General features: G+C 37.4%; 1 pseudogene; it reads left to right on the top strand.

The window, feature by feature from the left end:
- The first annotated feature begins 6,232 nt into the window (after positions 1-6,232).
- LOC118854830 lies at positions 6,233-15,994 on the top strand (annotated as a pseudogene).
- Positions 15,995-21,858: the final 5,864 nt, after the last annotated feature.

Here is a 21,858-nt window from a genome sequence, read left to right as displayed (position 1 = left end):
TTCTGGTCAGTTTTGGTCTGAGCCTTCATTTCTTCTGATTTCTTTATATTGCTTAAGCATTGAAGAAGTGGATAGGATTGGTATCTTCTTATTTATCACAAGCTCCCTCTTCTTCCCTTCACTATGTCACAAAACCCTTAGCATCATTCTCTCTTCCTTTACTCTGGTCTCTGATGAAGAAGCAACTCTTTGCTTCACCAAGGGCAACTCCTCCACACGTACCTTTATAGTAATCCAGCCCTGCCCCACCCATCTTCAATCTTTTTTTCACTTTTGCCTACTGGACACACACACACACACACACACACACACACACACACACGCATATATACACATATATGCATGTGTATATATACACATGTGTATGCATGTATATATTTCTATATACACATGTGTATGCACATATATATTTCTGTATACACATATATGTTTCTGCAAACATATATGTATATTTATGTATATATATGCATATGTATATGTGTACACACACATATGTGTCTCTTCTCCCTTTTATAGACAAGTTCCTAGGAAAAAGGGGAAAAAAGTCTGAGCTTATTGCTTCTGCTTCATTGCCAATTCACTTTCCAACTCTTTATAATCCAGCTTAAATCCTTATTTATTTGAAATGGTTTTCTTCAAAGTTATTACTGATCTGTCCTTTAGGCATGTCCTATTCTTCACAATCCCATGAACATACCAATATGTTGTATCAGTAAGGCAAGATTCATGACCTCGAGGATGACCATGAACATGCCTGTATGGTTCAGAATCACAAAGTATGAAAAACTCTAGGTAGAAGACAGAGGAAGTATAACATTTATTTAGACACCAGAGAATCAAACCCGAAGACTGATAACTCCAATTCGATATAGCAGTAATTATATTCCAAAACTAGTAAGCCCACCTCGATGTAGCAACAAGGAAATCATAACACATAACAAGGAACCAAGTCATGCTATAACCTTCCCCCCTGCTTGGGCCTCCCTGTAAACACTCAGGAATCCTAACTATCTGCTTTTCTCTGTTCTCTCCCCACTCAGTTCTGTGATCTCCTCAGCTGCCTGGTTTCCACTCTCTGCTTTGCACTATTTCTGCAGCTCTGTAGTCTAGGAGTTCTTACTTCTCCTCCTTGGACTGATTCTGAATTCTTGCTTCTTCTGTCTTCTGACTTCTGAATTCTTGGTTCTCAGTGGTTACCTTCTGGGTGTATACACTCTTTTTAGGGCCAGAGGGCTTCATGCCTAATCAGCAAAAGGGTTTGGAAAAGATATTTAATCACTGATTGGCAACACAAAAGTATAGGATTGCCTCTAATGAGGTGGGTCCACCTGAGGCCTATGGGTGGGGAAAGATCTTTAATCACATTATCACCACTATGTCCATGGAGTTTTCCTGGCAAAGATTATGGAGTGGTTTGTCATTTCTTTCTCCAGTGTATTAAGGCAAATGTAGGTTAAGTAACTTGCCCAGGGTTAAACAGCTACTAAGTGTCCGAGGCCACATTTGAATTCAGATCTTCCTGACTCCAGGTCCAGTGCTCTATCCATTGAACTCCAGCTAGCCCAATTAATGATCTCCTAATTGTCAAATCCAATGGTCTTTTCTTAGTTTTCATCCTTCTCAACATCTTCGCTGCCTTTGACACTGATGGCATACTTTGGTTCTGGCTACTCCTTCCTCTTGGTTTGACATTTCTCTCTCTTGATTCTCCTCTAACTTATCTGACTGCTACTCAGTGTTCTTTGCTGTTTCATTATCCATATCATACTTCCTAGTTACGGGTATAACCTAAAGCTCAGCCTGAGGCCCTCATTTCTTCTCTCTATGAATGTTCTCACTTGGTGATCTCACGGGTTCAATCTCTATACAGATGATTCATGGATCTATACAGCCAGACATGATCTTTCTCCTGAGCTCTTATTATACATCTCCATTTAAAAAGGACTCCCTCACCGATATTGCAAATTCAATATGCTGAAAACAGAACTCATCTTTTCTTCCAAACCCATCTTTCTTTCAAACTTGCTTATTTCCGTAAAGGGCACTACCATCTTTCCTATCACCCAGGTTCCAAACTTCAGTTATATTCTTGACCCCTCACTCTCCTGGCTGAATAATGGTCATCTTCCATTACCACCACTCTGAAAGAACCCACTCTCCTCCCAACCTTGCATCTACTGCCCCTTTCTTAGCAGTTGTGCACTACTCCTATGCTCACCTAGTGGGTAAATATCCCTTGGATGAAAAGTTGATACCAGCTATATACTTGCTGGTAAGAAGGCGCCACTAGGTAGGTATGTAAGGAATTACAAGAAAGATGGCCTGGCAGAATTGCAGGGTGTTACAAGGACAGTAATGTATTATAAGACTAGAATGCTAGGTTGGAGCTAGCTTGTGAAAAGCTTTAAAAGCTACCAAGCCTAACCAGCTTCCTTGTAGTCCCATAAAGTTCAGTGGGCTTTATCATTTGCCCCGATCCTTGCCCTCTGGACATCTCTATATCTACCACATTATCATCTGTCCTAATGATGCAACCCAAGGACCTCTGGGTCTTCCCATTGACCCTGTTGCTAAATCATAAAGATAGCCAGGCCTTTCTATTCTCCCTGAAGTTGAATGCTCTTCTGTACTATACTATCTCCTACAATTAGAATGTGGACTCCTTGAGAGCTACAACTGTTTCAATTTTTGGTCTGTATCCCCAACACTTAGTATAGTGTTTGGTTCTTAGCAAGTAGTCATTCAGATGGTGATCATTTATTCATTTCCTCACCTCACATATCCAATAAGTGTCCAAATGTTGTTGTTTCTATCTTTGCAACATTTTTGGCATCTGTCCTCTCTGTTCACATGCCATCAACCTAGTTCAGGTGGTGCCACAGATAAAGCACTGGGCTTGGAAACAGGAAGACTCATGTTAATGACTTCAAATATAGTTTAATATGTAATATTACAACTCTCTGTCATCCTGGCAGACTAATTTTATTTTTTTCAATTCCTTATACATAATACTCTACCTCTCATCACTGTATTTTGGTACTAGCTATCACTCATTATTGGAATATACATCTTCTTCACCTCCACCTCTTAAGATCCCTTGTTTCTTCCAAACTCAGTTCATGTGCTACCTTCAACATGAATCCTTTCCTGGTCTGCCTCTCCCAGCTGCTTATACTTTCCCCTGAAAGCTGTTGGTTTTTTTAATGATTTCTGTATATATTGAATATGTACAAACATATTTTATATATGCTGTCTCTCCAATAGAATTTAAGCCCCCTGAGGGAAAGGACTGCTTCTTTTCTGTCTAGGACATAATATATGACTGGCTTATATTACACCTGTCTAGCTTGGTGCAAACTTTTTTTAAAAATGTTCTAAGTTAAACTTTTGATTAAAAAGAGACAAGAGAGAAAGAAGAGAAAAGAGTTAGGGGGAAGGATAGAAGATGAAATGAATAAAAAGCAAAAATGTATATGTATAGTGCTGCCTCACCTCATCATATATACATATATATGTATGTATCAAGCGTGTATGCATATGTGAATCTATTTCTATCCATCTATGGGCACATGTTGGTCCCCCCAAAACTCACAGAGTGAAACCTGCTGAATTAGGGGGAAAGGGAGAATAAAACTCTTATTTTGCAAAACCAGTTACAAACATAAACAATTGTAAGATTTTGTGCAGACCAGTCAAGTAAAGCTGATTGATTTTATCTGCAAATTGGTATTGACTTGTCAGCTGGCTTCTGTTGTTAGAAATCAGAACACAGTGCACTGAACTGAATAAATGTGTTGCATGGCAAGTCTTCTTGGTGCTAAATTGCATTCAACTGGAGAGTGGTTAAATGATCTTTTTTCCCCTAAGATGTGCACATGTAAGTGTGTCTCCAATGGTGTGTTTTATGTGGTGGAATTTGTAGGCAGAGAGCTTACATGCCTCACAAAAAGATAAGAGAGAACATAAAAGTGATGAGGCAAAACAGATATCCAAATGGGCAGAAACAATTTAATTTATCTCTGAACATTTAACTGAAATTAATTCCTATGTGATTGATCCTATTTTGTGGAGGTGGCTAGCACTGAGTCCATGCATGACCTAGAACCATTCATTGTGCTATTTCCAGAAATGATCAGCTTTGTGACAGACCAAGTCTGTAATGCATTGAAATTATTTACCCCATTCATGAAATATATAGCTAATGACCATGAGAAAAACCAAAAGTCTGAAGAAAATACGTATAACTCACATATTCATTTCTATAAAATAACTTGCAGCATCACCATGATCAAATGATATTTATTAGGCCTGCATGGACTGCATGATCTATTATAGATCTGAGCATATTTCTCTGTATTGAGTAAGTAGAAAAATGACTTTTCATGTTACCTTAAAAATAAATACCTCCAATATCTCAAGACTAGCTTATCCTCAGCTCCATGTAATGTAGAGCAATAGAGAGATGAAAGAAATACTCTTTATGACAATTCCAATGTGAATTGGATAAACTTTAAACCAATGGTTTTTGAGGTAGTTTATAGTTAAGGAAATGTTCCTATGAAAATCAAAGAGGACAGTAATAGGGAAGACATGAAATTATACTCACATTACTATGTTTTGCAAGGAAGTGTATTCCTGATTAAAAAGGCAATGAATGGTCAATTTATAGGGACAGAAATATGATGCAATTGCTATTGAAAAATAACTACTTTCATAGGAAACCATGTTCCATTTTCCCCTATAAATAGTTTATGCAAAATGTTAAATGCTTAGAGGATGGAGCATGTTGTGTTAAAGTGTCAATAGTAATTGAGTATTGCACACTTCTTTCAGTTTAGGTTTCTACAGGGTAGTTGTAATACCAAACAAAATAGAAACCAGATGGCAAAGTCTTACCTGACAATTTTTGTTACTGTCCATTTGCACAATTTATAGCCTTTGAACATTTGTCTTTTTTTCATAATTTCTTTTTGTAGTACAAACATTTACTCCTATAACCCACTGAAACATTAGAATAGATTAATATCAAAATTTCACTGTATGACTAAAGCTATCATGCTGACTGATAGTGTGAAAGTCTGAGACCTGATTTTCTAAGGAAAGCACATTCATGGTCCCATGAACTACAGCACTGTTATTCATAAACTTCATTACTATGATGTAAGCCCCAGGAAAACTGAAAATGATATGAGGTACATGACATACTTCAAATATAAACAGTCAAGTAAGAAGACCTCAAAAAAGTCTTCTTCCTAAGCCAAAACTTGGCCACAGTTCCCAGAAAGTACTACGCGGAGAAAGAAACATCTTTATGAAGATTTACCTCAATCAAAGCTTCAACTTCCATGCTCTTTGAAATTAGCTCTCCGGTAGTTAAATCTTATATTTTTGTGTTGAATCCTTCTGGTTTTTACTTCATAGTAGCCAAACTCTATATAATTAGTGGGAAGGATATATCGTGTATAGCTGCTGTTCCCAAGACCATCCAGTTGTCATTTATTCATGGGATTTACTCCTGCATTTACCTACTCTAAAGTGGAAACTAAAATTCAGGCTTTGGAAGCTTTGGTTAAAGCCATAAATCTATAGAAGAATTGGTATAGAAAGGTTACAGTTCAGAATTGATGTTTGCATCTATAACTACATCCATATCTATCTATCTATCTATCTATCTATCTATCTATCTGTCTGTCTGTCTGTCTGTCTGCCTGTCTGTCTGTCTATCTAACTCTATCTCTATCTATTTATCTATCTGTCTATCTCTGTCTATCCATCTCTATCTATCTATCTGTCTGTCTGTCTCTATCTGTCTCTATCTATCTATCTATCGATCGATCGATCTCTATAGAATGAGAGCTGGAGGAATCTTGGTGGTCTCTAGTCGAAATCCCTCATTTTACTAATGAGGATATTGAGACTTAGAGATATTTAGTTCCTTCGTTGAGTTCACATAGGGAGTAAGTGGCAAAGCCAAGGTTTTAACATAGGCCTTCTGATTTCCAAATCTAGTATTCTATCCACTAAAACATGTCATCTGCCCTACCTTTTTGCTGTAGTTTTCTGTACAGTTAAGGTTCGGATTCACCAGGACAAAACACTCCGCACTCCAAGAAGCCCGAAAGGGTTTTTTTTTCTTTTATTATTAAAATACAGGCGAGAAAGAAGGAGATTGAAAGTAGCAGAGAGGGAGGCTTAAGAATAATGATGGCAAGGCAATTACTAGATTAGAGGAATGGCTCAAGAGACAGGCTCCAACTGCCTCGTCACCATCCCACAGGCAAGTACTAAAATCAACATATTTACAGTCATCACCCATGCGGGGAAGCTCCAACACCTGACCACACGAGCTGGAGAATCCCAGGGTACAGCCGTCAGGGTCCCGCTCATGGAAGTCCCAGGCCAGATGTCTCTGCCATGGGTGAGATTCCAATTTGGGGTCCAAATCTTATGGCACAAATAATGCTGGGAACAAAGAAAGCATCAGGCCGGGTGTTTTTGGCAAATGCTGCATCTTACACAAGGCCCTGAAAGGAGGCCAATCCCTTCAAGGTCTCCAAGCGCAGCCCATCCTTGGAGTGGCTAGTTCCCAGGACACTGGTCCATCTCAGGGTCTTGGCCAGGACCCAGGGAGGAACCTCCTTCTTGTGTTCCCAGGGCTTTCTACTTTAGGAGAGAAGACTTGTGCCAGATTTGCAATTGAGTCAAGTTAAGAGTGGCTAACTTTGCAATTGAATCAAGGCCTCTGTTTGTATAATCTTATGTACCTAAGAGGGGTTAAATCTTACCCCTTCATTTTCAGAAGCATCTTTGACTCTAAGGAAAAAAAAAAAACAACCAGAAAACATTAAAAGCATTACAGACTGTCAATGTCTTAAGATAAGTTGGCAATTTTCATCAATAGAGGTCATTTCTACCCTGAGAATTCTCTTTAACAGTGAATTCACAGGCCTAGACCAATATATAGAAAGATGGAAACTGCATGGATTTGGCAGTTGGACTATCTGTGTACAAGGAGAAGCAAGAATATCAGTGTCATTGAATAATAAAGTGTTTGGAGGGAAGTAAGCTATTAGAAGCTTGGGAAGCTATGATGAGGCCAAGATATGAATGTTTTATAGCCAAAAAGATTTTATATTTTATCTTGCGAGTAATGGGGAGCCACTGGAGTTTGTTGAATAAGAGAGTGACATAGTCATACATAAGATCATTTTGATAAATGAATAGAGGATGGATTGGATAGGGCAAAGACTTGAGGAGAGACTAACCAGAAAATTACTGCAATCGTCAAATTTGAGGTGATGAGTGCTTTTATCAATGTAGTGACAGTTTCAGAGAAGAGAAGGAGGTATATATGAGAGCTGTTGCAAAACTAGAATCAATAGGACCTTGGCAATAGATAAGGAAGGAATGAGAGAGTTAAGGAATATACCTAGATTTTGAGGATAAGTGCCTACAAAGGTGGTAATGCCTTTTAGAGTAGAAAAGCTAGAGAAAAGGGGAGAATTTGGGGAAAAGTTCAGTTTTGGACATGTTGCATTTAAGATGTCCCAAATTAGCTACAAAGGACGTACAAAGGTAGACAATATCTGCATCTACAGAAAGAACTAACAAATAGAAGTATGTATAGAATAATATAGAATGATATAGAAGTCTTTGATCAAAAGGAGTTACACTCTAATAACAGATAAGACATACAAAAATAGTTATAGAATAATAGTATGTGAATAATAATGTGAGTAATAATGGCTCAGATTTACATAGCAGTTTTAGACTTACTATGCATTTATCTTTCACTGCTTCATTTGATCCACAACCCTGCAAGATGTGGCCTATTACTATTTTACTTTGTAAATAAGAAAAGTGAAGTTCAGGAAAGTTAAATGATTTACTCAACTTAAAAAGATTTTGAGGCTAAATTTAAAGCCAAGTCTTCCTGAACCCAACTCTGATGCTCTATCCACTGCCCGTATAAAGTACTATCTGAAACCAAAAGAAGGAGTTTTTTTTTGCTTTCATTTGAGAAAGGAGGTGAATTCATCTGAGCTGATCCGCGCAGTATAGGAGGATTTTAACCAGCAGAGATGATATGAAGGGCATCACAAGGATAGGAAATTTATGATTGAAATTCCAGATAACACAATGTTCAGGATGGGTTTGGGAAATGGTGAGGAGTCTGTTTTTTCTAGAATATATAGTGAGAAAAGTACAGTACTGGGAGATAAGACTGTTAAGGTAGTGGAAACAAGATTGTGGAGTCATTCATAGATGAATTATTCACACAGAGCCAAATCATGTAGGGAAAAATGTGACTATTCATTCAGGAAATGATTCCAGATGATTGGAAAGGAAGGGATTTTGCAGTGACTCATCATGAACACTATACCTGATGCTATTCATTAGCCATTTTGTTTATTCTGAAAAGAATATCCACCAAGGCATGATCCAGGTTGCGGAGACATGAGTATTATAGATCAGTTTTAACAGAGAAATGAAATTGACGTTCAGGACCATAGAAGGGAGAGTATCATGAGACTTTTGTATTGTAACTTCTTAGAACTGTCTTGCCTTTCTGGGATTAATATCATTAGTCACGGGGCAGAAAACAGCAACAATAACAACAGAAAACCTCTTTTCTTAAAGATCTTTAGAGCCTAAATTGCAGAAGGTGCTTGAGTTCAGCAAGAGCAGCAACAGATTTTTATGGTGCTATCACACTCTTTGCTCCAAAGCACTTACTTTCCCTACAGCCTACTGAAACTGGCTTTCAAAAATAGTGAGACTTTGTGCCCAAAACTCACTGCAGAAGGGATACCTTCATGCCAGCCACCTGAATCCCAACCAGGACACTTGGATGGAAGTCTTTTTTTTTGTCATAGTTAATTTCCTTTCTATACTGATCTGGCAAGTGTTTTGGGTATGCCAAGGTTAATTTCAGCTTTAGTTCTCCTGAATATTGTAATATCATGGATTCTCAGAGCTAAGATGTTTTGTAAAAACTCTACCTCGCTAAGATCAGGTCAATAGTATACAAAGTCACTCTTCTGTAATATGTGTACACACATGCGCCAAGTAGGTATTAGGGCATATATCCATATACTCATATGCGTATGTATATACACATAGACATGCATATAGGATTCACAGGATACAAGATCTGCTAGCATGACTTACTGTGGGGTTAATGTGTTTGTGTATATGTATGTGTGTATCGATGATGATGATGATGACACTCTTTGTCTTTGTGTATAATATAATTTTCAACACAGCCCATCTTTAATAAATGTTGAATCACCCAGATCTCCAAATTACATGCAAATGAAAAGCTGTTTTTTCTGTTAAAAATAGGTTGAATTATCAACAGATGGTTTGGGTAAATATTTGCTCATTACCTGAAAATTCCCACTGCAGAGTAAATGGAGGATTTCGTCCATACTTTATTTTTTAGTCACTAGCCTATATGAGCACTATATGTTTTCATATTTGTTATTTTTTGTAGATTAACTTTGTAAACTAATGCAAATATTTGGGGCAAATCAACTAAGCAGGTCCCCTACTTGATGTGCTTTAAAGTATGTTATCTAAAGAAGATTAAGAGTCCCCCTCCCCTTTGGTCTTCCCAGGGAGTCTCCTTCTGTGTAGCAGAGGAGTTTTCTCGGAAGGAACATTCTAAAAGTAAACAAAGGTAATAATAAAAGTGCCCTTCTCTGGAGGTTACCTATTTGAATATGCATGCAGTTTTTCTCTAGATGTATTAGAAACTAAAAGTGAAGTCCTACATAAATTTTTATCAATAGATACTTTATGATTTTAGATAGAAAGGTAGAAACATAGATCCATAGATATATAGAGATAGATAGATAGATGGAGGGATGGATGGATGAATAGATAGGTAGATAAGCAGGCAGACAGACAGACATTCCATTGTTAACATAGGGACTTCTTGGTTTAAATTAGCTTTTGAAGAGAGAATAAAAGGAGCTAAGCCAAATGGTTCTCATCACTTCTGGCTTACTTCCAGTTCTCAAATGAGGGAGAGCAAGGAATAAAGAAATCAGAGCTCTCAGTTTCCTGTAGTCATGCATGTTCTACTACTGAGTCAAAAATCATCTAGCTAGTCATCCAACTTTATCTCTTTAGGAAGCTGTATGCGTAAGTCCTAGTAACAGCAACAACAGAAAACAGATTAGTAGTACCATAAATATTAATGCTAATGATTTCATAGGCAAAAGCTATTACAACAGTAAGAAAAAATATTTCCCTGTTACTGCTGTGTGAATTGATTCAGATTTTTCTCCTCTGGGTGTTGTACGTGTGTGTGTGTGTGTGTGTGTGTGTGTGTGTGTGTGTGTGTGTTTAATTGAATCTTTTTTGGTTTATTTTGTTTTTCCTTCACTTTCATTTCAATATATATTTCCCCTCTTCCTTTCCTAGAAAACTACTATGCCTTAGTTAAAAGATTTTTTAAAAACTTGGCAAAAGCAACTAATACATCAACTAAATCTGACAATATCTCTGATATTTCATACTTATAGACCCCACTTCTGCAAAGAAGGCACACACTTTCTTAACTCTTGTTTGAGATCAAGATTGCTCATTATCTCTCTATGATTCAGTTTTGTCTTGCAATGGTTATTCTTTCCTTCTATGTTATTATAGTCATTGTGCATATCGTTGTCCTGGTTTTGCTTACTTTACTCCTGTATCAATTCCTATGCATTTTCTTCCCATGCTTCTCTAAGTTTTCCAGGCATGGATATATTCTATGGATTCACTTGTTTCTAGGTTAAGTGATATATTTTGCATCCATTTTCTTACATATTGTCATTTTCCACACACTTACTTAGCAACTCTGATGGAGTTGTATGCCATCCATAATGACATATGTCTAGTACTTCCGACCATCAGTACAGATTTCAACCCCTGAATTGCGTTGGTAAAGGGAATTTCCTCACCCAGGAGTTCCCTATATTAGGGAAAACACAAGTCCAATTCTTATTCCTATTCATTTATATCAAAGACTATGGTGAAAACATATATGAAAGTATGAGTATAAATATTTTGAAAAGAGTAAATTGGTTATTCCGTTGGTGATTACTTCATGTCCCTTATGAGCAACAGCAATTTTAGGTGAAGGCATGCAAATGAGGAGGATATTTTCCTTCTCCTTAAGGATTCTAGTTATGCCGGTATTAATCCAGCAGCAGAGGGGGAACAAAGTGGTGTGTGTGTGTGTGTGTGTGTGTGTGTGTGTGTGTGTGTGTCCTCATTCATTTGGAAAAATAAGGGAGAATACTAGTCAAACAAATTTTCACATTACTCTCCAAATAGTTAAATTGGAGACCAAACAATAACTTTTTCCATCTCACTTTTCTTTTTAATATTGGAGGAAGAGCCAGAAATGCACATAAGCAATGTATTAAACTTCTAAAGATTGCTTCTAGTAGTATAACATTTTCATTGATCTTCTTTCAAGAGACAGAAAAGCATTGCAGGTAGTGACTTATCTTTGGAATCAGGAAAACCTGGGTTCGAGTCTCCAGAGGACATCTAAGACTATATTATAAATGAGATTCTGATATATGTCAGTGGACATAGTTTCTATATCAGGAGTACAGAAATCACCTGAGACAACTGAGGGTGTAGGGGGATAAAAAGGGTGTAGTGCGTGTATGTGTAAATGTATCTACTAGTGCATGCATTTATCTTGGAGATAAATTGCATTTTTTATAGAGCTAAGTATGATTAATTACTTTCTTTTGAGGAATTAATTTGAAAATGGAATAAAATGGAAGTGTTTACTTTTCTTATGACATATTTTAAAGATAAAATTAACTTTAAGTCAAACCCTTAGTGTGGATTCATGTATTCAACAAAAGGTTTGAAAAATATGAAAATTCTAAAATCAAGTTTCAAAATTATCATTAACTCACAATAAATAATAATTTCCATTTTCATCCTTGTTTAGCCTAATTTGGTCATTGCAGATGATGAAATCTAACACCAATTCAACATTTACACAAAAGAAACTACTAAATAAAATGTTATATTTTTAAGTAACATCCAAAGTTAGACTATTCAGAACTCAAAAAGGCCATAGAGATCTTCTAATATAGCTCCCTCATTTTAGAGATGAGGAGGCTGAGGCTTAGGGCACACAGGTAGTAAGTAGCAGAACTAGCCTTTGAATCCAGATGCTCAAATTCCAGATTGAAATGGTTTTTTTTCCCAATTATGTCATCCTGCTTCTCAAATTCTTTGCCTCTTTTCATCATTCCTTTCATCATTCTTATTTCATAATGCAGACACACTTTTCAGAAGGTTGTTAATTGGTTTCTTGAAAATGAATTTGTTAAAAAGGTACTATAAAAACAGTTTGTTCTATAATAATGATGTCTCAACTGGGAAATATTCTGCCGGTATGATGTTTATAGACAAGAAGCTATTCTCATCTTCACTTCAACTCCTTTCAAATTCTTCCTTTCTACTCTCTGAGGAATAGAAAGAAGGACAGGATGAGAAGAACTATCCTCACTGGGACCAGTTTCCTCTAATTAGGGCATTGATCATTGATCATTAATGTTATAGGAAAGTGAGAGGTTTTTGGGGTCTCTGAAGGCATCTGTCTTTGGAGGATAAGGGAAATGCCCATTGGCAACACCTTGAGTAAATTAAAGAATCTCTTGAGTATCAGCATTGATTTGTTTACTGTTGTTTGAGGGCACTCCCCTGTACTAGGCTTTTGAAAGGTAATATACCATTGTAGTCAGAACTTTTTTTTTTCCATTTTAAGAGAGACTTTGAGAGTCACAGAGCTAAAACCAGACCTAATTCCAAGAGGAAAGGAATAGATGAGGAGAGAAATGTTGTGTATGTACATAGTCTATCCCCCTGGTAATGATTACCCTAGGATTATTTTATGTAGTATTAGAGACATAGTATATAGACTGAAAGGAGAGGTATTTTTTAAGAATTTCAGATGTTAACTTCTTATTTCTTAGACCCAGAAAAGGCTAGAAGCAAGAGAGGCCTGTTGTATTTGTAAATGTTCTCAATCACATGTCTGCAAAAGAGTAGAACCATGTGAAAATAGCAGTAGTTCTTGAATCCCAGGTTTCTGAATAGAGGAGGCAGTGATTCCTTCCTCTATCATGAGTCAAATACAGGAAAAATTCAGAGACCTAGATGCAATAGAACTAATATCTACAGAGTGTTCCACATTATCCCATCTACTCTTTATCAACCCCATGCTCAGAATGAATTAGGTCTTCAGAGGGATGTACTGGAGGCAACTTGAACCAGCTCATATAAGCTAATAGTTAAAATTTTAGTGTGTTTATATCTCTAAAATTAACAAACACTACAAATCAGTGCTTCAGTTACCAGTTTGTGTGTATGTGTGTATTCAGGACTACCACAGAGCCCAGTCTTCTTTTGTGTGCAAGAGTATGTATGATTGTTTAGACTTGATAAAGTAATGAAAGAATATTGATGACACAGGTTACATTTTAAAGTGTGTCATGCATTCATTTTCCCCCAGACATCTAGATGTTAAACATTTACCATGTACTTTGTTTTTGCTTTTTTTTAGCATGATAACTTTAATGTATATTTGAAAGGAATAGCAAGTTGTACACAATAGATTTGCTGTTTCATGTGCAATCATCTTTTTCTCCCCACTCTACTATGGTATGTAGAAATATTTGTTTTATTTCATAAGTTCAGAATAAAATAAGAAAAGAACATTTAACAACACCTTGCTGGACCGGTACTTCTCCTTCCGCCTTATAACATTGATTAAGTCAAATCTTCCCTCATCCACCCTAACCTCCCCTCACCAAAAAAAGATTAATTTTCCCTAAAAGGTGACAACTCTTCCTGGTACCTGGTTGGCCTTTGCCTGCCTTGACACAGCTTCCTGGTAGCTTTTGGCTATATTGACTTTCTTCCCAAGCACCTAAGGGTATAAAAAATTCTACCCAGGTGGAATGGATGTCCCTTTAACTTGGTGGATGTCTGAAGACCTTGCCAATCACCACGTCCTGCCCAACTGACCAGGCAGCCTGTCTTGTTAGCAAGTCATCATATTCAGCCCAGCTGAATAGACAGAGCTAAGTTTCTTTAGAAGCTAAATGCCTCTTCTTCCTTGTCACTCAGCATTGCTGTGTTAGGGCTAAATAAACTTTCTTTTGTTGACCGTTCAAAGGCCTGTAAGTGCCTCATTTTATTCTATTATGAAACCTTAATTAACAGAATGACAGAATCAGGCCTGGTCCTAATGCTACTTTTATAGAAATAGAATGGTGTATTTCATGGCAACTTGGATTTCAGTATTTCCAGAACCCAGCCTTCTAGAGAGAAGTCTGAGCATTTGAGAATCTCCAACTTCTCCGAGAGAGAAAAAGAGAGAGACAGAGAGAGAGACAGACAGAGAGAGAGAGAGAGAGAGAGAGAGAGACAGAGACAGAGACAGAGAGAGACAGAGACAGAGAGAGACAGAGAGAGAGGGAGAGTAAGTTCTGGAGTGCAGCTTTCTAGCAAGAGAATGGGAAATTCCTGGGAAGCACCACTCCCTTGGAGAGAAGAGATTTGCACACTTGGATATGGTTCTAAAGGAGCAAAAAGGAGCCATTAAATGGTACAGAGGAATTATAAACCCAAGGCTTTGCCTTAACCAATACTTTTAAATGGTTTGGGTTCAGAGGGAAAGTGACTTCCTATGACTCCAAAATTGAGAGACATACAGTCTACAAAATGAAAAAATAAGCCGGAAGTACAATATAGCGTTGTGTGAATAAGCTAGCTCTTACTAGAAAAGAAGAATACAGAAATGTACCCTGGGACAGCATAGAAAGTATAATCATTGAAGCAATGATACATTACATTAAAAAGTCATACGTAGTGCATGCATTAACCTCCTCCAAGCTTTCTAGTGACCCAGTGGAGAGAAAGCTAAGCAGCCCTTCCACCACCCTGCTGGAAGCAAGACTTTGCTACATCTCGTCCCTCCCACCACCTCTTCATGTTTTTATCTATGGTCCCAGGCACATAGTATGATCATTAGGTGTTCAGTTACCCAACAATTGTCTATGGAAAATCAAGGGAAGTGGGCCATGGTTGCTGTGAGCAACTTTGAAGAGTGTGACACCATTAGAGAAGCTTGATCAAGGTGCAATCATCGTGAGACCTTCAGATCAAGATTCAAGGAGAAAGCCAGGGGACCACCCGAGCTTTCTCCAGCACTGCCCAGTATTGGGGTGTTATGGGCACCATTCTGACCATGGTGAAGACTGAGGGCCCTGGCAGCCTGTACAATAGGCTGGTGATGGGGTTACAGCACCAGCTGAGCTTTGCCTCTGTTTGCATTGGCCTTGCTGACTCTGTCAAGCAGTTCTGCACCAAGGGATCTGAGCATGCAGGCATTGGGAGCTGCTTCCTGGCAGGCTGCACCACAGGCACACTGGCAGTGGGTGAAGCCCAACGCATAAATGTGGTGAAGGTATGTTTCCAGGCCCAGGCTCATGCTGGTGGAACCCGTAGATACCAGGGTACAGTGGATGCCTATAAGACTATTGGCCAAGAGGAGGGCCTTTGGAGCTTATGGAAAGGAACTTTACCCAATGTTGCTTACAATGCTATCATCAACTGTGCTGAGCTGGTGACGTATGATCTCATCAAAGATGCCCTCCTGAAGGCCCATCTCATGACTGATGACCCTCCGTGTCACTTCACATCAGCCTTTGGGGCTGGTTTCTGCACCACCATCATTGCTTCCCCTGTGGACATGCTCAAGATGAGATATGTGAATTCTGCCTCAGGATGGCAGTGCTGGCCACTGTGCCCTCACCATGCTTGAGAAGGAGAGACCCGAAGCCTTCTACAAAAGATTTATGCCTTCCTTCCTCGGCTTGGGCTCCTGGAATGTAGTGAATGTCACCTATGAGCAACTAAAATGGCCCTGATGGCTGCTCACACTTCCCAGGAAGCTCTTTTCTGAGCCTTTTCCTTCTAGCTTTCTGCCTTATACCCCTCTTTGAGTCCAGACCCCATCTTGCCTCTCCTCCCTGCCATTTTCCCCTATTCCTCTCCTCCCCTCCTTAGCATTGAAGTAACTCCCTATACTCCACCCCCTCTTAGAGTTAGCCCCATTTAAACATTCCACAGTCCACTTCTTCAGCCATCATAGCCTCACCCAGTTCTTAAGCTCCTTACTTCTAATAAAGCCATACCAGAATCCACAAAAAATGTCATCCAATTTAGGGTGAGGGGAATTTTGTTCTTATGTGCTAATGGAATTATTATCCTACACAGCTGTTCTCTTGGCTTTCATGTTCTCCAAAAACACAGCATTCTGGAAAATGAAATCAACTCATAGACCTTCTCTGCACCCCTTGTTCCTGGAGCCCCTCCCTCTCTTTGTCAGAGAGGGTAGACAGTGGACATTGTAGAGCTCCTCCCAGATCCACAGCTATATAAAGAGCATGCCCAGGGAATTACCTCATCATTTCCCACCTGATTACTCTCCTAGATTTCATGTTCTCCTGAAACTATACATACTGCAAGATGAATTCAGCTAAGATGAATTCCCTAACTCATACCTCCTCAGATTATTTCCTGCCCTTACTGCAGGTCTTCATCTTTTCCACCCTCTCCAAATAGGGTGCCCTCCTGCCCTGCCCCCACCATGTTTTTCAGCTTCTTTTTGTATACTATCTCTTGCCTTTCTTTGTCTCTCTCTAGTGCTTAGCACAGTTGCTGGAACATAGTAGGCATGTAGTAAAAGTTTATAATCTCTGACATTCTGGGTCAATAACATTTAGAATGTTCCAGTTGAGTCTGCAAAATTTCCAGTCACAGTGAGTAGGTAGAACTGAAAATGTAGATTGCTAGACAAAGCATTTATTTATTATATATATATATATTCTTAGACAAAGCATACCTATCAAACACTAATTGAAAAAATGCTTTCTAAATGTGATTTTATCTGTAGTTAGTGACAATGAGAGAAAGAAATATCAACCATAAACTTATTCGAATACTTTAATAATCAGTGATATCAACCATGGTGACATTTTATCCATATACTAGGTTACAATTCCTCTATGACCAAATAGGTGATTATATATATATATGTGTGTGTGTGTGTGTGTGTGTGTGTGTGTATACATTATATATATATATATATGTTTGTGTGTGTATGTATATATGTATAGATGTGTGTATGTGTATATTCACACATATACATGTCATCTCGCAGTCTTTGAGAACTCACAGACATCTACGTATCATGATGAGGTATTGCTGTATAACTTTTCCTTACAGAAACTCCATCTTCAACCAAAGAAAATATAAGCTTCTCCACATTTAAATAACCAAAGCATCACAAAAATATTTCATGTATTGGTTTTCTTTAACAGATGTAGATACATATATCTATGGCATAATGGAAAAGCTCCATTATATCACAGAAACAAGAATATTATACGCTATAAATAATGAAATATGTAATTTTTTGTATTACTGATTGACCACAGTCAATGGTATTCAAATTCTTGGTATCTGTTTAGATTGCCCTTTATAATTTAAAGGAAAATTTTAAAATTAATATTTTACCTAGGTAAGCAACTTGTGAATTCCACAAATTGCTCTCATGTTAAATAATGGGCATATCGCTTTTGCTGAAAGAAGTTAGAAAAGTAGCCTATGATTTTCAATGAATGTTTTATTAAACTAGGAACACAGTACTACATATTTAATATTAAAGGTATTTCCATTATTTAAATTTCTTATTTAGGCAAATAATTTTTCTTTGCTCTTTGGCAATGCTAGACAGAGTATATGAGCTTATACAGATGGAATATCACTCCTCTGTTAATGAAAAATTCTGGTGTTCCAATCTTTTAACATCCTGTTAAATCTATTTCATACTAGTGGATGGTTTTAGCCATTCATGGGAAGAAAAAATATGATTTTCATTCTGCATTTTAACTGGAGGCTCATTAAAATAATTTACTTCCATGAAAAATATCCTAGTGATATTCCTTTTAAAAAAACTGCAGTTTGTTATCACAGCTTGTTGGTATGATTAATTCAGGCTTGCTAAGGAAGCCTAAACTACTGTGTAGCTGTTAGACAGTAAATGTATTTTACACTGTAATAATAAACACACATTTTTCATAACTGAACTTTTTATATAATAAGATATTCCTGAATATTTCCTCCTTTTTGACCGGATCCCAGTGAAGCTTCATTATCAGGCACAATGTTTTTCTGGTTTCTTCATGCACACATCCTTCTCTCCCACACACTCTTAACCTTTGTAAGAGAAGAAACTCACTGAAATAGGGATAATTATTCTTTACCTGATTATGTATATAAATGCTCATTCCCATTTTAACATTCTTTTCTTCAGCAATAAGAGTTTCACAATGTACTCCTCATCCCTTCTCCCCACCATCCCATCCTGAAATTCTTTTATTACTTGGTAGTTTATTATAGACCCATTGTAGTAATACTAACTTTGTATATAAAATACGTCTGAATGCTATAAATTTTAAATTAATTCATGTATGAAGAATAGTCTATGTAGATATATATATATATATAATTTATTAATTATTAATATTTTCATTCAGACAACTAAGTGGCACAGTGGATAGAGTGCCTAGCCTGGAGTCAGGAAGACTCCTTTTCCTGAGTTCAATTCTGCTTCAGATACTTATTAGCTGTGTGACCCTGAACAAGTCACTTACCTTCGTTTGCCTCAGTTTCTTCATCTGTAAAATGATCTGCAGAAGGAAATGGCAAACCACTCCATTATCTTTACCAAGAAAATCCCAAATGGGGTCAGGAAAAACAGGACACAAAAAATCAACTAAACAACAACATATGATGACAGAAATAACTAAGAGAAAACAATGAAAATGATGCGATATACTTTTGGAAGGGCTGAATGTGTTTGAAAAAAGGAGTCCATGAAAATCTATGAATGATGATTCCATTGGGTCAGTCACCATGTGCAGAACAAAGAAAAGGAATGGCAAGAAAAGATGAGATATCTGTGCAGGGTCTAAATCATCCCATGTTGAGTGGTTATATTCATTCATTCATTCATTCATTTATTCATTCTTTTTATTGATTCATAAATATTCACTGTGATTACTATGTACTAGGCACATGCAAAGGATAATATGTGAAATAAAGGAAAAAATACAGATTTGTATAATTCTGATGATCTTTCACATTTTTAAAAAAATTAGTTAAGCTTTTTGTCTACATTATGCAATCCATCTAATGGATAATAGAATGCATCTAATTTATCTGAAGCCACTTTTTAAACTGTAGCTATAAGTCTAAAATCTCACATCATTTACTTTTACAATTTTATCTTTTAGTTTTAGAACATGTTCCCTCTGAAGAGTTCAAGGTCCTGAGGATTTTGACCATTTCCTCCTCTGTTAAGGTTGAGCACACTTAATGTGAAATCTTACCTTGGATCAGACTGCTCTGAGCTACTGTTTACTTTGGAAATTAGACTTTCAACCACTGTAATATAATTATACTCAATACTTGCAGTCAGATTTCATGCTGAGCATGAAATTAGCTTGTGTCACAAGTGTGTGAATTAATATATGTCCAATAACAGATATTTGAAAGGAGAGAAATGAATATGAATATTTTCCCATAGGTAATAGAGCCATAACATTTTCATTTTTCAAAAATCTAGGTTTGTGGTTTGAATCTTATTTCTCTCCAAATTTGGACTGATCCATATTATCGTAGCTTTCATCTTTGATTAATGCAACTTCCTAAATAATAATCAGTGCTTAATAAAACATATTGTGCTAAAACTTATTGGAAGGATATGTGAAATGGCCCGTAATCATTCATTTATTCAATAAAGATTTGTGAAGAGCCAACTACATGTCAGAGACTGACAATACAAAAATGATGGCTTTACATTTAGGGTTTTGCTTTTTTGTTCTTGTTTTTGCCTTTAATATTGAAAGAAGTTCAAGGGAAAGCATAGTGTCTTTGAAAGAACACTTTATCTCAACGTCTTTCATTATCCTCCTTATACTTTCCTAAATATTCAGCTTATCAGTGCAGTTTCTAAAATATAACCCCCAGAGCTGAACCCAGTACTCCAAATGTAATCTGAAGATGGCATAGTCCAATGGGACTATAATTATCTTAGCCCTAATAACTGTGTCCTTCCTCCCTCCATAATGCAATCTGAGATTACACTGGCTTTTCTGGGTGCAACATGATGCAGTGGACACAGAGCCAGGAAGACATGGGTTCAAGTTATCCATTCACATACTTTCTAGGCATGTAGACCCACACTAAGCATTTATTATCCCTAAACATCAAGTTCCACATCTATAAAAAGGGCTGGTGAAGGGTGGAACCAAGGTGATAGAGTAGAATCAAGAACTCACCTGAACCCTTCCAAATTCCCCTCCAAACTGCTTTGAAATAATGCCTCAAATCTAATTCTGAAGAGGCAGATCCAACAAATGTTCAAGGTGAAACAATTTTCTAGCCCAAGATGACAGGAGGTCAGCAAGAAAGGTCTGTCACACTGGGATGGCAGTCAGAACTGGAGTACAGCACAGTTTGGGCCACAACATCTGCAGTAAGCCTGGAATGTAGCTGCCACAGTTGCAGTATCAGCTTCAGGAGTTCTGAGCCCACAGACAGTAAAGGGGTCAGAAAACTCTTAAGAAAGAAATTACAAGGGACCCCTTGCTAGGTCTGGTTTCAAGACCCTGTTGCATTCCCAATATGCAGCTCAAAGGTCATAGTTCCAGGGCAAAGAGCAATATTAGCACTTGTGACCACAGAGAAGCAGGGGCCCAGTCATAGTTCCAGGGCCAAAAGGGTGCACTAGCAATTGTGGATATAGGGGAACAAGAACCCTTCCCAGTCAATGACCAGTACACAGGCTAGGAAAGCAGTGATTGTACCTCTTCTTTGGTCACACCACTTTGGAAGCACTGAAAACTTACCAGCCCCCAGAACTACTTCTGGAAATATCAGCATGAAAAACCTGAAGCATAGAACAGTGGAAGGGTAAATGGAGACATTGCTGGCAACGCTGAAATTTACTCTCATAAGAATTGGCTCAAAGATGGAATAACATACGTACTCAGTTGGGTATAAAAATCTGTCTTTCTCTATAGGAGGTAGGATGGGAAAGGGATAATTGAAGGTTGTGGGCTGATAAAAGAGAGGAATATTTAAAGGAAGAAGTAAACAGATGAAAAACAGACTTTTGAGGAGGGACAGGGGAGAGAGAGAGACAAAGAGAGAGCGAGCAAGAGCTGAAGACAGAAATGGCAAACTACTCCAGTATCTTTGCCAAGAATACCTCAAAAAGTATCATGAAGAGTTGGACACAACTGAAAAAATGACTGAACAACAACATCAACAACAACAACAACAAATACTCAAAATGATCTGGTGTTAGCTAAGAAATAGAGTGGTTGATCAGAGCAGTATATTAGATATACAATATATAGTAGTAAATGATCATGGTAATCTAGTATTTGATAAACCCAAAGATCCAAGCTTTCAGAACAAGATCTCATTATTTGACAAAATTTTCTAGGAAAACTGGAAAACAATTCAGCAGAAACTAGATATAGACCAACATCTCACACCATATACCAAGATAAAGATCGAATGCACACATGATTTATACATAAAGAATGATATCATAAACAAATTAGGGGAGCATGGGAAATTGTACCTGTCAAATCTATGGATGAAAAAGGTATTTATGACCAAACATGAGATAGAGTATATTACTGGATGTAAAATGGATGATTTTGATTAAATTAAATAAAAACAGTTTTA

This window comes from Trichosurus vulpecula, chromosome 6, assembly GCF_011100635.1.
Source record: "Trichosurus vulpecula isolate mTriVul1 chromosome 6, mTriVul1.pri, whole genome shotgun sequence".
NCBI classification, from domain to species: Eukaryota; Metazoa; Chordata; class Mammalia; order Diprotodontia; family Phalangeridae; genus Trichosurus; species Trichosurus vulpecula.
The sequence above is the reverse complement of the archived record's forward strand: the minus strand, read 5'-3'. Positions and strand labels throughout refer to the sequence as shown.